The sequence below is a fragment of the Falco peregrinus genome, chromosome 6 (genome assembly GCF_023634155.1).
Source record: "Falco peregrinus isolate bFalPer1 chromosome 6, bFalPer1.pri, whole genome shotgun sequence".
NCBI classification, from domain to species: domain Eukaryota; kingdom Metazoa; phylum Chordata; class Aves; order Falconiformes; family Falconidae; genus Falco; species Falco peregrinus.
In genome coordinates this window covers 36,543,368-36,560,245 of record NC_073726.1, presented here as the reverse complement: position 1 = coordinate 36,560,245, position 16,878 = coordinate 36,543,368, and the positions used below count along the sequence as shown (strand labels likewise).

The 16,878-nt window shown below is 41.8% G+C and overlaps 1 protein-coding gene across 2 annotated transcripts in view; it reads left to right on the top strand.

The window, feature by feature from the left end:
- Positions 1 to 3,686: 3,686 nt before the first annotated feature.
- The window catches only part of FRS2 (fibroblast growth factor receptor substrate 2), a 58,251-nt gene continuing 45,059 nt past the window's right edge, over positions 3,687 to 16,878 (top strand). Inside the window, exons 1-2 of one of the 2 annotated variants that reach the window (XM_055807302.1) lie at positions 3,687 to 3,844; positions 16,106 to 16,176. The gene's annotated coding sequence lies outside the window, so the exon portion shown is untranslated. The remainder of the gene's footprint in view (positions 3,845 to 16,105; positions 16,177 to 16,878) is intronic. The other variant, XM_055807303.1, reaches the window with a different exon arrangement.

Sequence of the window (16,878 nt, the reverse complement as noted above, 5' to 3'; positions counted from 1 at the left end):
AAGGTCAGTTCTTAGGAAGCCCAGACCCTGGAGGCAATAGAGGAAGGCTGGAGAAAGAAAGATTTTCCCCTGGTGGAGGAGGATCAAGTTAGAGGTCACTTCAGCAAACTTGACACCCACAAATCCATGGGCCCCGATGGGATGCAGCCCCAAACACTGAAAGAGCTGGCAGATGTTATTGCTAAGCCACTCTCCATTGTCTTTGAAAGGTCATGGAGGAGAGGTGCCCGAGGACTGGAGGAAAGCCAAGGGCACTCCAGTCTTCAAAAAGGGCAAGAAGGGGGACCGGGGAAATGACAGGCCAGTCAGCCTCACCTCCACCCCTGCAAAGGTGATGGAACAGCTCATCCTAGAGCTCATCTCCAAGCATGTGGAGGAAAAGAAGGTTACCAGGCATAGTCAGCTTGGATTCACCAAGGGGAAATCATGCCTGACCAACCTGATAGCCTTCTGTGATGGAATGAGTGGGTAGGTGGACAAGGAGAGAGCAGTGGATGCTGTGTACCTTGACCCCAGCAAGGCTTCTGACACTGTCTCCCATAACACCCTCGTAGGTAGGCTCAGGAAGCGTGAGTTAGATGAGTGGACAGTGAGGTGGATTGAGAACTGGCCGAACGGCAGAGCTCAGGGGGTTGGGATCAGTGGCACAGAGTCTACCTGGAGGCCTGTAGCCAGCGGCGTTCCCCTGGGGTCAGTACTGGGTCCAGTCCTGTTCAACTTACTCATCAGTGACCTGGATGAAGGGATGGAGTGTACCCCCAGCAAGTTTGCTGATGACACAGAACTGGGAGAAGCGGCTGATACACCCGAAGGCTGCGCTGCCATTCAGCGAGACCTGGGCAGGCTGGAGAGCTGGGCGGAGGGGAACCTGATAAAGTTCAACAAAGGCAAGTGTAGGGTCCTGCACCTGGGGAGGGACAGCCCCAGGCACCAGCACAGGCTGGGGGCTGACCTGCTGGGAGGCAGCTCTGCGGAGAAGGCCCTGGGAACCCTGGTGGACGGCAAGCCGCCCACGAGCCAGCAGTGTGCCCGTGTGGCCACGAAGGCCAGTGGGATCCTGGGGGGCATTAGGGGGAGTGTGGCCAGCAGGTGGAGGGAGGTGATCCTGCCCCTCTGCTCTGCCCTGGTGAGGCCGTGTCTGGAGCGCTGGGTCCAGTTCAAGAGAGACAGGGAACTACTGGAGAGGGCCCAGTGGAGGCTGCAAAGATGATGAGGGGACTGCAGCATCTCCCTTATGAAGAAAGGCTGAGAGAACTGGGCCTGTTTAGCCTGGAGAAGAGAAGACTGAGAGGGGATCTTACCAATGTATGCAAATATCTTAAGGGTGAGCACCAAGAAGACAGGACCAGATTCTTTTCAGTGGTGCCCAGTGACAGGGCAAGGGGCAACAGGCACAACCTGCAACACAGGGAGTTCCACCTGAACATGAGGAAAAACTTCTTTACTTTGAGGGTGACAGAGCACTGGAACAGGCTGCCCAGAGAGGCTGTGGAGTCTCCTTCTCTGGAGACATTCAAAACCCACCTGGACATGATCCTGTGCAACCTGCCCTAGGGGAGCCTGCTTTCACAGGGGGTTGGACTAGATGATCTCCAGAGATCCCTTCCAACCCTGACCATTTTGTGATTCTATTCCCCAAGAGTCCCCTCTTTGTCATGCCCAAGTGTTAAGAAAGAATACAAGATAAATAAGGGAGCACTTTCTTAATTAGATAGATCTGCTGTTAAATTGTTGCATGTGACTGGACCGCTTTCTTGCTTACAAAATTGAATACTGCCTAAATCAATGCAGGTGACAGGGAAAAGCACTTACATTCAGAGTTCAACTTCCATGACAAAACCCACCATGAAAATGTTGGTACCATCCTCTAAGAATCCAGGAATTCAAAGAAGAGGGGTCTATAAACTTACACTGAAGTACATTAGGACACTGAAATGAGAATTTCTGGAAGTACAAGCTGCCACATATCTGACACAGTTCAATTTTATTTCCTATTCAAAGACTAAGACTCTTTCCAAAATATTTATATGACCTTCTAATTTTTAAATAAAAAGGAGTGTTAACATGAAAAGTTTCATTATTAATAAAGGACTTAATTCTAAATAGTACTAAAATTTAATGCCTTTAAAATGAACATTTAATTGGATAAGCCAGTTATAAATCAGAGAACAACGAAATGTATGACTGCTTTTGTTGCTTCAGAAAAACCATGCATTTAGGACACCTGGTAGCCACTGTGTAAGACCATATAAGAAATTCCCAAGCCAACAAATTGAAATGTTTAACTACTAAAATAATAATTTCACAAATTTTAGCTATGGGCTAACCGCTTTTAGAAAAGCTTTGAAGGTGGTAGCACTATCTAATTTCTAAAAAGAGAGAATATGAGCTATAATGAAACAACAGAGGAGGTCTCCGACTTCAAAGTTGATCTAAAGAAAGTTTAGGCAGATCTAACAGAACTGAAGATGCCACCAAAGGACTTAAAGCAATGGAAGTTCATATCTGCAGAAGTTTGTGAGCAACTATGCGATCTTCAAAAGACTAGTAATTGATACAGCATCTAGACAGAGCTAGATATGACAAAACGATTGTAGATACGACCAGCAACCAGTACGTCATAGATCCAAAACATCTATGAAGTGAGAAAGACATGAGTTGCACGACCCCTGAGAAAGCAAGCTGCACAGGCAGGCCAATTCTGTGAAATAACTCACTGCCAGGCACTGTCTGGCAGAGAGGTCAAACGCTACAGCAAGGCCAAAGAAGTTAAACAACAAGAGGGAAACGTATGTAGCATGATCTGAGACTAAGCTGTAAGTTTTGTGCAGGCTGCTAGCTCCTCTAACTGCAAGTAATGCATTTGTGTGCATGTTGGGGCAATAATTATACATCCATAATTAATTATACACTACAAGGTTTTCTGGCCCAAGACCCGTCACATGTATTGGTCTGTAAACAGGCAACAGACATCATATGGGTAGCGACACTCAAACGTGGTGGGTTTTTTGCACTGGCTAATGGGACTGTTAAGTGTTTCCACAATCCTGCAAAACACGCAGTTGTAGCACCTTCTCTCATTCTTTTTGCTTCCCACACCGCTTTTTGCTGTACCTTTACCATACACACCGCCCACCTTCGCTTTCGGGTGCGGGTAGCGCGCCTTACCGAAACGGCAGCTTCAGCGGCAGCGGAGCAGTTACCGTGACAGTCTCTAAGCCAACACTGTGACATCGGGCACAACGCAACTGCCTCGAAAGAAATTTAAACCAAACCAAACCAAACTGACTGAGCCGTTTCCTTCCAAAGCTGTGCGCGCAGTTACAGCTTGCTTGCTTGCTTTTTTTTTTTTCTTTTACCTCAGAAATCAGTAAGACCCGCTTCGTGGTCGCCTCCCTCACAGCCGGCCCCCGCACCGCTCTGAAGCGCGCACTTCGCTGCGGGGCCGCTGCCCGGGAGAAGCCCTGCGGCTGGGGGGCCGGGGCCGGGAGAAGCCCTGCCGGCTGCGGGCTGCTTCCCCGGAGACGCCCTGCCGGCTGCGGGGTCGGGGCCGGGTGAGGGGGACGCCGCCGCCCGCGCGCGCCCCCAACGGCTCCCCGCGGCGCGCGAGCTCCCCCGGCGCACCGCCCGCTGCTCCCGCCCCCTTGGCCGCTGCCCCCGGAAAGCGTTCGCGTCGTGCCCCGGAAGTTGTCGCGGGCAGAGTCCGGCCCAGAGCGAGGCCCTGTTGCTGCCGCTATCGGGAGGCGCAGCCGTTACCCGCGGCGCGACGCGGGGCCGCCGTCTCGCCCGTCACAGGCGGCCCGGCCGGCTCGGCGCGGCGGCCAGGGCGGGGCGCATGGCGGAGGTAGGTGCCGGTCCGTCTCCCTCCTCCGCCGCCTCGTCCGTCCCCCCCCCCCCCCCCCACCGCCCGGTGGGGGTGCCCAGCCGGTTCCGCTGGGAGGGGGTGGCAGCGCAGGCTCCCGGGGCCGGGCCGGGCTCGTCCGTGGGCGGGAGCAGCCCCGTGTCTCGCCCCTTCCCGTGGGAGCCGGGCTGGGACGTGCGCTGCCGTGGGACCTGCCCTCCTTCCCCGTCCGAGATGCGGGGGTGCGGGGGCTGGCTGTGCGGGCGGCGGGAGCTGGGTGGCGGCCGGAGCCCCCCGGGGCGGGGGCAGCCCGGGGCACGGGGAGGGGTGTGCGGGCGGGGTGTGTGTGTGTGTGGGATCGCCGCCTCGCCGTGGGGCTGGGGCGGGCGGGAGGGAGCGGGGGTGGCTGAGCGGAGCGTCGGTTTAAAAACAAAAGAGGCGGCGCCGGAGGTGCCCGGGCGGGCGGTGTGCCGGGGCAGGGCTGGTGCGGGGCCCGGCCGCCCGCCCGGTGAGCGCTGCGCGGTGCGTGACCTGTCAGGCGCTCGCACCTTCCCCTGGGTCAGCCGCTTGGGCCGCATGCGGCTGGGGGCGAGCGCGGCTTGTGCTCCTCGTCGCCGAGCAGGTCCGGGGGCTTTCGGGGCGCGACCTCCGAGTCTCATCGAGCGCTCTGGGGGGCCGGTGGGTTTGGGGCAGCCGGCAGCGCCTGCGGAGGGCAGGGGGAGACGCCGGGCTTTTCAAAGTGGTGCTGCCTGTAGGAATGAAAGTGATACCTGGCTGATCATTTTAAACTCCCCTTCCTCTGACGTATCCCGAGATGCAGATGTAGCAAGGACGATCTGAAGAGTCGGAAAGGTCAAAAGGTGTCTTAGTACTCGTTCGACTCGGTTCTGTGTCTAAACCTGATTTTTTGGAAAGTGAAAGCACGTTTTCTCATCTTCCTGGTCACTGTGTCTTTCTCAGTGTTGATGTGTAAGAAGTGATAATGGTGATTAGAAATCACTAGCAACATTGTTGGGCTGTGAGTTGAAAAGAATACTGTTCTTGCTATGAATACATACCTTAGAAATCAGGGTTGATTTTAGTAAGTGTTGAAAAAGTTGCCAACTGCAACTGCAATTGATATTAATATTTTTAACAGATTTTTTGTGACATTTTTTAATAGTTTGATTTTTTTAGCCTGTTTTTTTTACTTAAAGTGCTTGTGACAAGGTGACGTTTAGTGTAATGAGCAACAAAATTTTCTGAATAACTATTTTTTATCTTTGCATAATGGTGTTAGTGTTGGCAGTAGTTCTACATTATGAATCTGTCATTAAGTCTGCTCTGCTAGGCCTATAACATATTTGCATTTAGGGGAGTGAAAAACTAATTTTTGTAAGATCTATTGCTGTATTAAAAGTGATTTCATACTAAGACATATGTGTTCAGATCCAGTAAACATCCTGTTTGCTTGTTAAAGTCAGCAGAGCTGCTAGGGAAGTTAATTGTTTTCCTCCGTTAGTAAGTGCATTTTAAAAGCACACCTGTGTCTGCCTGCTTAAAAAGAAACCTGTATCAGTATAAATCACCAGTTCAAATCCAAAAAGTGTTAACTGCACCTCCAAATGGAAAGTGATTAAGAATGTTATTCATTGACTGAGATTCCCTGAGTTTATTTGCCTCTGTGTCAAGAATGCTTTGGAAATGCTTGTTGGAACAGTATACCAGCAGTTTTATATGTATCTGGTTAAATGGCTTTCAAGGGTTTTGCTCACTTTCCAGTTCAGTGTCTTGCCTTAAATGCTGGTGATGAGTTATAGTCAAAATAAACTGTTCTCATTTCTGTATAGTTCTTATGGGCAGAGTGCTTTTTCATTGTACAAGTAATTTCTGTTACAGACAAGAAAGGTTGTCTTAAATTGTTGCCTTAAATTGTTGCAGTGGGCAGGTGGTAGTTTGTGGAAGAATATTTTTGTACAAAAGGGGAAGACTTTCATAACCTGGAAAATCATCAATGGCACTTGGAAAACCTAGTTTGCAGATATGTGAATCTTGATTCTGCACTTCAGTTACACACTTCTTGAACTGTAATGTTTTGTCTTTTGAGTTGATATGATTAACTTTTCTTTGTTACTAGATGAACATAAACAAATATATTTACTTGCCATGGAAATAATTCCCTGCTAAATCCATGATCTAGTAATAAATTCTGTTCTTTGAAAGTTAGCAAACTAACTGTCTGTACTCTTTCCTATGTTACTTCACTGTTCAAAAATTACTTTGAAAGTCGCTATATGCATGTATATCAGGGGCCTGATTCTGAACTCATCAAAATGAATTCTGTTCACTTCTGTGACCATTTGGTCTTGTAGTTTAAACAAAGTAACTTTCTGAATAGCACGTAAAATTCACTCCTGAGCAGAGAGGTTTGTAAGACCACTTTAATCAGCTGAATCATTGTTTAAATTCCTTGTAAATACTAAACTATCATTAAGATAATACTTACCATGACTGTGTTGGTTTTATTATGTGTATGTTCTTCCTAAACAAATATCTGAGGTGATTTAATCAGTGATATTAAAAAGAATATCTGGTGGAAGTATTATTAAGTCAGAGTAACTAGTGCTCTATCTTCATTTTATTAAACACAGAGAGTGAAATTGGTTGATGTAGTGAACTGGCCACACTTGTGCCCAAGTGGACTGTGGCAGCTTAGGTTTCTGAAAAACATTGGGACAAGGTTTAGTCTTAGGAACAAATGAATTATAATAATCATGTTCAGCTGCTCTGGCAAGTTTGAATGTAAAATGTAGTGGTGTATGAGTGTGTTTCCACAGCATCACGAGCTGATCAAAACTGGACTTTCCACCGTCCCAGCCTCCTTCCTTCTCTCTCTTCCTTGTGCTGGTAAGGACTGAATGGGGAGCTGGTTCAGGTAGCTGAACTGGCTGAAAACTAACATTTTCTTTCTTTTTCTTTTTCTTTCCTTTTTTTTTTTTTTTTAATTGTTTTTAATTGACCTAGCACCCTGAACCGACTGGCTTTGCAGTTGCACACCTGTCAGTGGTGGGGTGAGCGCAGAGGTGGGGTCCGAGCGAGGGAGGGGCAGAGTGGCACTGTGTGGGCCTGAACACTGAGACTGATGTTACGGGACTCCAGCCTGCAACCTACTGCTTTGCATGGCTGTACAGCTGGCATAGACCAGCTCCGCCATTGAAAAACACGGTCCTGTTTGTTTCCACCCCGCTCTGCTGCTTCCTCCTTTGTGCAGGCAAATACTTGTATGGTTATGTGGTGAGTTGGGTTGAGGTTTGAACGAACTTGGGGGAGGGGCAGGGAGGGGAGGGTTAGGTTTAAGCTGGATCAGTTTGCTTGCACAAACATTTGTGCTGGCGCAAAGATGGGGGTGGAAGCAAGCAGAAAGGGGAGCAGGGTGTGTCTGTTTCTTTTGGTGACAGTGACACATTATGCCAGTTTAAAGTGTATTCCATAGTGACCTAATTCAGTGAAGTTAAGCTTGTGCAGCACTAAGGGTTCGAAGACATTGTTCAGTTATGGTTCATGGGCATATTTTACATCTAAGACCCCTTAATCCATGGCAGCATGTCTCTGATTTCATTATGTACCTTGAAGGGATTTTGAGGGAAGAATCTGGCCTTTTGTATAGTATTGTATGGTAACTATTTTTTTTTTTTTAGTATTTTTATTTGGTACCTATTGTTTCATTTAGCAGTACTTAATGGGAAAAATATGCTCCGGTTTATAACTGCTGTTCATCCCTCAAATTCTTGAAACAATGAATTTGTTCAGCATGTATATTGAGTTTTAAAATCTAAAAGACTAAAATCAGAAACAATAGTGATCAGTGTCCACTAAAAAAACTGCAAGGTATTTTGCAGTAATAGGTAGATTAAAAAAAAATAATAATTCAACAAACCCATGAAAATTACGAGGCTGACCAAAGTCATATATTATAGCTTCAGACAGTTTCCTAGGAGGCAGTGTGTGACTTTTCTTCTTGAGTAACTAATGGTTTGTGGTTTTCAAAGTGTCTTAAGGCTTTCAGGCTATCTCAGAAGTCATACTTGATGTTTAAGAATATGGATAGCATTGGGGTTTTTTTTTTGGTGTGGGTTTGTTTTGGGTTTTTTGCAAACATCTGTGAAAATCGTAGATACTGTGTCCCCCAGCCATTTGTCTTGACTGCTGTGCTATAGATTACCATACTTAATGATCCTTTCCATAGGGGAAGGTGTGTGCAGTGCTGGGTGCTTTAGGCATAATCAGCAGTTAAATGGACAGTATTAGATCTACCTTCACTGGTCAGTTACTTAATTACCTTGATTAATTTTTCCTGAAGCAGGTTAGTGTGCTCTTACACGATTTACTCTGTTGCAAGTCTGTATGGGTGGTAACCTCTCTTTGATGGGTGGTGATGAGTAACTCTGGGCAGTAGCTACTGCTGGAAGAGATGACCTATCTGCAGCTTTCCAGTGAAATTTTTTGAAACAAATATAGTGGGGTGTTTTTTTTTTTCGTCTGCTGCTGAATAGTGTTGGTTTTTATCAAAGCTATTTGAAGCGCTGTTGGCTGAAAACTGCTGTCCAGAGGAGTAATTTCACACAGCATATGCAGATAGTATTTTTTAATTGTGTGTACGTTGTAAAACACCACTCCTAATAATAGCAGACTTGGAATTTTGCACTCTTTAAGCATCATCTATTCTTGTTGGCCCTTCTGTGCAACCAGTGTTAGATGTGAACATTCTTTTTGAACTTCAACTGGTGATAAACTGGTGTGTGCTGTCTTCTCATAGAAGTATGTATGCATATAAATGTGTGTGTGTATGTCATGTATTCTCCAAATATAGTGTACTCTTCAAATTGGTTTCCTCTTCACTGCTTCTGGCAGGGTGGCAACAATCATGACAACCAATTTAGTTCAGTCTTTACTGAGGCCTATTTTCCTGAAGCCATGTGATTCTCCAGAATTTCAGTCTTTCTCTCAAGCTTGAAATGACAACATGAGTAATTACTTCTTGGCTTTAATAAAAAGAACTAATAACTTCTGATGTTTATACAGTAAAATTTCATGATTATTGCATGTTTGGGACTGACTATATGCATTCTTTTCTAATTAGTGGAAATGGCGTTGTGATTACTGACTGTTTCCTTCTCTTGTCTTAGAGTACTTTAATTTCATGTCTTATTTTTTCTTCTGAAATGCTTTCACATTCATATGTGGGGTGGTGAGATGAGAAGCTTCTTGTCAGGGGCTGTGTTTAATCTGTCACTGACTTCTCAGGTGGTCGGGGATAATCCCTAAACTTTTTGCCTGAATCTCAGTCGACAAAGTAATACTGATATCTGTGTTAAGCAATGTGTTCCTCTGAATGACTGCAAGTGTAAAATCGTGTTGTGTGCTGTTGCTTTCACAGCTGCCCGTGCTGGGCGGCCACCTTTATTTACTTCAGCTTCCAGCATCAGCCACAGATACTAGACCTGCCACTTCTTCTGATGGAACTTTTTTTTTCTTTGCTGTAAAGTTTCAGGTTCAGTATTGGCTATTGGTAGAAGCACCTCTGTTTTGGTATGTTTTTGGACCAAAATTTTTAAAAAAGATCCCTACTTTAGGTTTTAGCTTATCCTTTTTCTTTTCCTTTATTTATGATAAATGTGTATCTTATGGCAAAGGTGCTCAAGTATATCTTGCTCTTCAGCTTTTTCTTGTACCTGTGTGGGTTACTTTTCTGTTGAGGAAAATGTGATTCAGAAATACTGTATGAATTGCCTATGCTTGTAATAAAAGCTCAGAACTACAGGGCAGCTGGCATATCTGAGATAGTGATAGTTTTCCTGGACAGTACCCCAGACTCCAGAGAGACTGGGGCACCATGTTTTTAGTTTGAAGAACTGACTTCTTTCCCTTGGCTTTTCTCCATAGTGCTTTTGGTCCTGGCAGGGTTGAGGAGATGCTGCTGTCATTCCTAGAGTGGTGATGGTTACTGTAAACCACTGGTCCATTACTGTGTGCTGACTCAATGGTGAAAAGTTGCTTTAATTTCCTGCCTTTTCAAGGGTAAATAGACTCTCTCTCCTGTGTGCTGGTACCTGTATTCCTGTGTTTGTAACGGAAGATACAGAATTTTGATCTCTTTCTGGAGCTGCAGTTTAAACTAGTGTGTTGATATTTCCACTGTCTTCCTGTGGCTGCTGCCAAAGAAGTTAAACTGTGTAGTAGTTTATCTGCTGGGATTACTCACCTTGACACAAATGAAGCATTTGTCTTTCAAACACATTTTCTTAAATGCTTTGTACAGGGATATTATCATCCTGTGTGTTAGTATGACACCTGGCACTATATGCAGGTGGGGACATCTCATTCTTACCATAGTTTAGTCAGTAAAAATGATAATAGTAATACTGCTTGTTTAGAATCATAGAATATTGCAAGTTGGAAGGGACCCATTATGTGAACATTGGAAAGATATGTATCAGCACAATATTAGATGTATTTCTGACATGGAATGTCTTATTTCATGACTTGCAAGATGTTTTGAGGGTGGAGAGTTGACTGGTTTTGCCATGCCTTAGGATAGTGTGACATGTTTTTTCCAAATGGAGGTGTTGAAGCAGGAGCTTTAAAGGGGAAGCTCCCACTACTCCCTGACATCCCTCCCCCCCCCGAGTGCAAACTTTGGTTTATATATAAACTTAAAGTGAAAAATGAATGATCTAGTGCTGTGTTCAATTTTGGCAGCAATGTATCTTATGCTGAGCTTTTTTGAAATGACAGCAGTAGCTCTTTCCTTAGCTGCGCAGCAGAGCAAAACAGAGCTGACTGTGCAGCAGCTATCCCTCAGACATGTCTGAATTTTTCAGTCTATTTATGAGTATCAACAAACACTTTGTGCATACTTTTGCCATGCGTTGAATGCTTCTATTTTCCTTTAATTTAGCTTAAAACTAGTAATGGAATTCCTGAGGTTTTGAAAGGAATAGCTCTTGGCAAGCCTGGAGTTTTGAAACCAAAGGCAAATTAAGATACCAAGCAAACAGAGGGAGGGCTACTTCTTCAGGGAAGTATGTTAAGATTCTTCTGACATCTTAGAAGTTGTTGTATTTATGCATTTAAAAATTATATAACAGTTTTAATTACTCCTTTAAAGCACAGTTGTTGTTACTTTTCTTTTTAAGAAATCATACTGGAACACAAGGGGATGTTTTTTTTTTTCCCCCTTGGTGTGTCACTCAACAAGTTTAGCCTCTTCAGCCAACCATTAGAAGCAGAGGGTGTAACACTCCTTTCTTTGTAGCTGTCTGTATTTTTCAGTTACTCAAACACTGACTGAAGCATATAATTAGATTACAAATTTTAGTTTAAATAAAGTATGATCTTTTAAATCACTGCAATATTATAATTGAAAGTTGTTAATATGCATTTGTCAGGTGGTACAATAATACAATCAAAACATTTATTTACATTTTCAAAGTGTAGTTGTGCTTTTTATAGAGCATATAGCTGAGCTGCTTTAGCTTTGTGGGAATCACAGGAGACAGCATGTAGGGTAACTTGCCTGGCTGTCACAGCGTTGTCCCTCTTTGGCATCTCCAGTACTGCTTGCTGCAAGCATCTTCCCCTCTTTTGTACCTTCTTCCCACTAATGTCGAGGTGTGCAGTGTTCATAGAAATTTTGCATGCTATCTCCTTTATTGAGGTTACTTCATGTCTTTGTAGAGCTTCAACGTGCCTTCATTCAGTGCTGCATTTCCTTGCAGTGTTTCTTATTACCATAAATGTTTTGAACGTCTCATTGCAGAACTAAAGCTAATATTAACAGAAGTAATAATATTTTTTTTTAATAAGGAAATCCAAGGGACTCAAATACTTATATTTTTTTCTTGTCTCATGAAACTTTAGGTCACAATGTTTTGTGACTTGTGTTTTATTTGTGGTGGATTTTTTTTAATAAAGTTAAACTCTTGGAGCTCCTCATTATTTGAATGTTTTTGGCTGGTAATACAATGGAAAAGTAAAACAATTATAATAGTTAAAATAAAATTTAACATATAGCTCATTGTACCTGACTTAGAAATGTTTTAGGATAGTAGAGTTAAATCATCATGGATCTCTTGTGGGTCATGGTAGCTGCTTTGTATTTCATTCTCTTAAAATCTGAGTGGAATTTCATACCTTAAAATTGAGAGTGCGGTGTATGTGTTAACTCATCAATTTGTATTGCTATAAATGTAAAAGGACTTAGGGCAGTGGTAGTTTTAGTGTTAATTCTCAGGTGTACAAATGTAAATGCTAAAGTAAGCGGGATGTTTCCTATTTGTCTATATAGTATTTGTGCAGCTAGACCAGAGGTAGTCTTACATTCTCAAATAATTGGCCCCCACTTTAGAGATTCTTAAAAGCATTTAATTGGCAAATGTTTGGATGCTCTGTGTGAATATGATTGCCAACTTTATTATCCTTCTGATGATAGCTGTCTCTTTCTTCATTTATTGTGTATGTTTTAGGTGATAGTATTCGGTTTCTGAAAGAGCTTTCTTTGCCCTTGTAGTTTGTTAGGAAGAATACTATTATGTTAGTCTTTGTTATTAAAAGGTGTTTGGTTAAGACATCTTAGATCTTAAAAAGTAATGAACAAGCTAATACTAAATACAATATCATACAAAAAGTTGTTCTCTGAACTTGAATTTTATGGTATTTATAGAGTATTATTGTAATAACATTGTTCTGCCTGTATTTCCAGAAATTCTGAGTAATATATGCCAACTGGTCAGCCTTGCAACTTCAGAGTGTGCTCCATTCCTAAAAATTGCTGGACTAGAAAAGAATGTATACAGGAAGGGAAAAAGGGAATGTGCTATATAGGATTTGGACAAACTTTTTTTTTTTTTCCTTCCCTCCTCCTTTTTTTGGTGGACAGGTACATGGGTGAACCTTTCTTATCTAGGGCTTACATCCTCCCTCCCCAATTTCCAGAATTTTTTCTGATTAACAGGAGAGCATTTCCAGCTTGTCTTCTGGGTCTGTAGTTCTAGAGCAATGTGTGTTTTGTCTCAGAGGTACAACATACACCAGAAACTTAGATAAGCTTCTAGTTTCTGTAAGACTCTTTGGGTTTAAGTGTATATTATGACTGTTACTTTAAGGTGCTTATGGCCACTTAAGGTCTCGAAATATTTCTACTAGTAAGGGCAACAAAGCGCCCTTCAAAATCTAAAGTTCAAGTTATTTGTCTTAGATTTTCAATGCCTACAGTGAATGTGGATCATCTGACCTTCATAAATGTGTTTTCTTTACTATGACTTTAGTCCGTAAGTGTCAGTATGTTTGCTTAATAAATATTTATTTCTTCCTACTTCAGGGTTCCGTGTTCTGTTAAGTCCCTATAAACTTGTTTCGTAGAGCACAGCTTCATATATGTCTGCTAAATTTAGATTTACTTCTCTTGAAGGATTTGTATTTATGATGTCAGCTGTAACGTAGGCTTATATTTGTTAAATGGATGTAAATTACTAATTTTAAATGGTATGGTTTTTAAATAGTTTCATATCAAAGCAAAAAGTAGTTTAATATTATCAGTAGTGTGAAATTAAGAAGAAAACTACCTTTCGGAAAGTTTGATTGTGCCAATACCATACCAGTTTAGCATTTTTCTGTGAATTCTTCACAGCTGATGTTAAATTAAGTCAATAACACTTATTTATATTAAAGCCTGTCCCCCATCCTGTCTTCCCTCCCCAAGGATATAAGCATCTCTGATTTACCCTAGGTCTCAGCCTAAGGCAAGCTGTGAATGTTTGTGTCCAGGTTTAAATATTTGTAAAGTGTCAAGGTTCACAGGTACAAGCATGTAAAAAATGAATTGGCAAGCAGTTAAATTAATTTTTATGTTCACATCTCACCTCTGATAACTTGCTATACTCTTTATTTATTAAGTAAATTGGAACACAGTTTTGAGTGGCTCTTTATTTAGATCCTGATTCATGTAAGAGTTTGCTTAGTTTTTTGAATTCTCATTGAACTATAGGTGACAAAACAGTGAGATAGTTGGGAGAATAAGGTTGGGTTTAAGCATATGGTGGTCAGGTGGAATTTACTGGTCATAAGCTCTCCTTAGGAAGGATGATTTCTTTGTAGTTCAGAGTAGAAAGATGTCTGAAGAGGAGGAAACTTGTTCAGCTGAGGTGCTGAGGACAGACTGAAGTACTTAGTGATGAGTGCTGTATTCTAGGGAAAGCTCTTAATTAAACGTTGACTACTGTGAGATACTTTATACTAGTAAGTAGAATGATATTAATTAGCTGTTATGTGATATGTTAAACTACTTTGCATTGATTATAAGATGACTAGTTGCAATGGTACTGTTAGATTGATTTGCTCTAGTGCTGACTTACTTGTGAGCAGTGCATTGAGGCTGGCACACTGGGTTCTTACAAAGTGTTCTATCATAAGTTTTCATATTGTACATGAAATGTGTAGTTTTAGGCTTTTGCACCAAAACAGTTAAGTGTTTGTTTCAACGTGCTACGCATTTAGTAGATAATTATTTTGGAACTGTCTGACAGTGTTTTATGAACTGCTGTAGTGCTTGATTACATACAGTTCTAGGTTTTTTTCAAGAAAATAAACATAATGGAAATAAGACTTGTTTTCTAATCCTGCTATTAGATGTCAAAATGTCTAGAATAGGCAGGTTGTATTTCTTGATGTTGCTTTCCGATGTCCCACATAAAAGTGTGTGACCTAGATGCGTGTGGGGTTTGTTTTTTCTTCTAATGGAGTTACGCAAATTAACATAGCTTTTATTGTTGATTAATAGCTAAAATTGTGGGGTGGGTGGGTGGGTTGGTGTAGGATGTGGAAGGGAACAGCTAGTGTTCACTTTTTTATAGAAAGAAAATCTTCAGCTCTCTTTCCATCCCTTGGGTGCTTTCAGCTTTGTGTTCTGCTCCATCATTAGTCTATAGAAATACTAGCATTCAGATTGTCAAAAATTGGACATAACCCAGGAAATGAAAAGAATGTAAACTCTTGTATATGAATTATATAAAACTTCCTTGTCCGCTAAGGAGGAATAAGTGAAATACAGTAGTGATGATGTTTAGTTAGATTTTAGTTTTTCTTCTGTACGAGATGTTATTTCTCAAGTGTGCTATACCAAGGGAATTGCAGCTTCAGAAAGCCTTCTGTATTCTTGACTTCCAAATAAACAAGGAAATATCACAGAAGAATGCTTGGAACGATGGAATATTAAAGTGTAGCAGTGTATGGTGAACAGTAAAAGTATTTTACATATGACTTCAAATAGTAAATATTGTGTGCTGACTGTTAGTGATTTTTAGAAGGATCTTGCTTTACACTCATTGGAAAGGCTTTCTATGAATTAAATCCAATACCAAACACAACTTCACAGTGAAGTCACATCATTGATTACCTTTCATTATGAATAGACTACTTTGAGGTTGGTAGTTACAGGAAATTTTGTAATTACACAGGGGAGTGTAAAAAGAACATAAAACTGGAAAGAGTAAGGGGGTGTTGTCTTTGAAATGCAAGTCTAGAGTTATGAATAAAATGTAGTTAAAACTGTCACCAAAATGTGTGGTGTTAAATTTTGTATGTTTAAAGCTACTTGCCGAGTTACTCATAGGCTAACCCTAATAACAAACTTAATTTGAACTTCCCTTGGGTTTCAAATATGTATTTGAATATATTGCTTTTATGCTACTTGTGACAGTAAAACCGTTGAACTGAAATCTGGTAAAAATCCCAGAAACCTAGAAGCTGAGTTTCTTTTGCTCTGTGCTGAAATCCTATCACACTTTTTTTCCACATAGAGGTATAGAGAATAAGAAAATTCCAATTTTTGTTAAATACTGTGTAATTTGGGACTAGGGACTTCTGCTTTTTTTTAAAAAAATATTTTTATAGAAACGTGTTATTACTAAGACTTGAAGTTTTTGTGCTGGTGCAGATGCGCAGTGAGTAGATCATTCCCACTTCCTCTAAATGTGTTTTTAAGTTGTTAGATGGCAACATTTTGCCTAGATGCTTTACATTTGGGAGAGGTTTTAACAGTTAAATTGGATGTCAGTAGATTTTGGTTTTTTATTTTAAGTCAAGAATAGTGACAGCATAGCTTGGGGCAGGCAGTTCACTTGTTTCTACAGTTTGTTTTGCACAATCATTTTGTACATGCGTGATTAAACTATTTGTAAGTCAGTTTACAGTATGCCTTACAATATTTTTTTGTTTGTTTGCTTTAAGAGGCCATGATGTGAACTACAGCAATTTAGCAGCTGATTCCCGAGTGGTTCAGTGTTTGTCTCCTGAATGAGGTAGGGATTTTGTTGGGGGGTTGGTACCTTCTGAGGATAATGAATTTATCCACTGGCTCCTTGGTGATGGTGGTTGCTACTTCCCAGAACTTCATTTTACTTCCAAGAGAACGGTATATCCTTCCTTATGAAGTGTGTGCATTTGTAGGCACACAGTAGGCCTGTGCCTAATGTAATGAATTGTACCAATGGGTTAAGTGGTGCCCTGCATTCTTTCATATAGATTTTATGCATTATTTTTACATCTGTTTTAGTACACTCTCTCTTTTTTTTTACTAAGCTACTTATGTAGATGTGCTTCATCTAAGGTTAAATTTCACTATTGATGCTGTAAGTCTGTAGTAGTGACTTAGCAGAGATTTTAAACACTTGCAAATATAACCAAACTTCTCAAAAGTGTCAGCTATAGATGATTCTCCAGGGAAGTTCTTGGATAACTCATGTACAGTACCACACAAGTAGTAGACTGAGTTCTTGAGGATCTTATGATTACTTCTTGTCCTCTATGCTATCTGATGGCCAGCAAAGTTTAGATGTGCTAGAGATTAAAGAATTCAGATATTGCTTCAGTACTAGTGAGTTATGAAGATGTCTAAAATTAACATACCCATGCAAATTTGTTCTATCCAGTTTAACCCTAGTTCAGTGATTATAAGAAACAAAATTTATCGCTACAGCAGCCAAAAATTAATGCATTTTAGA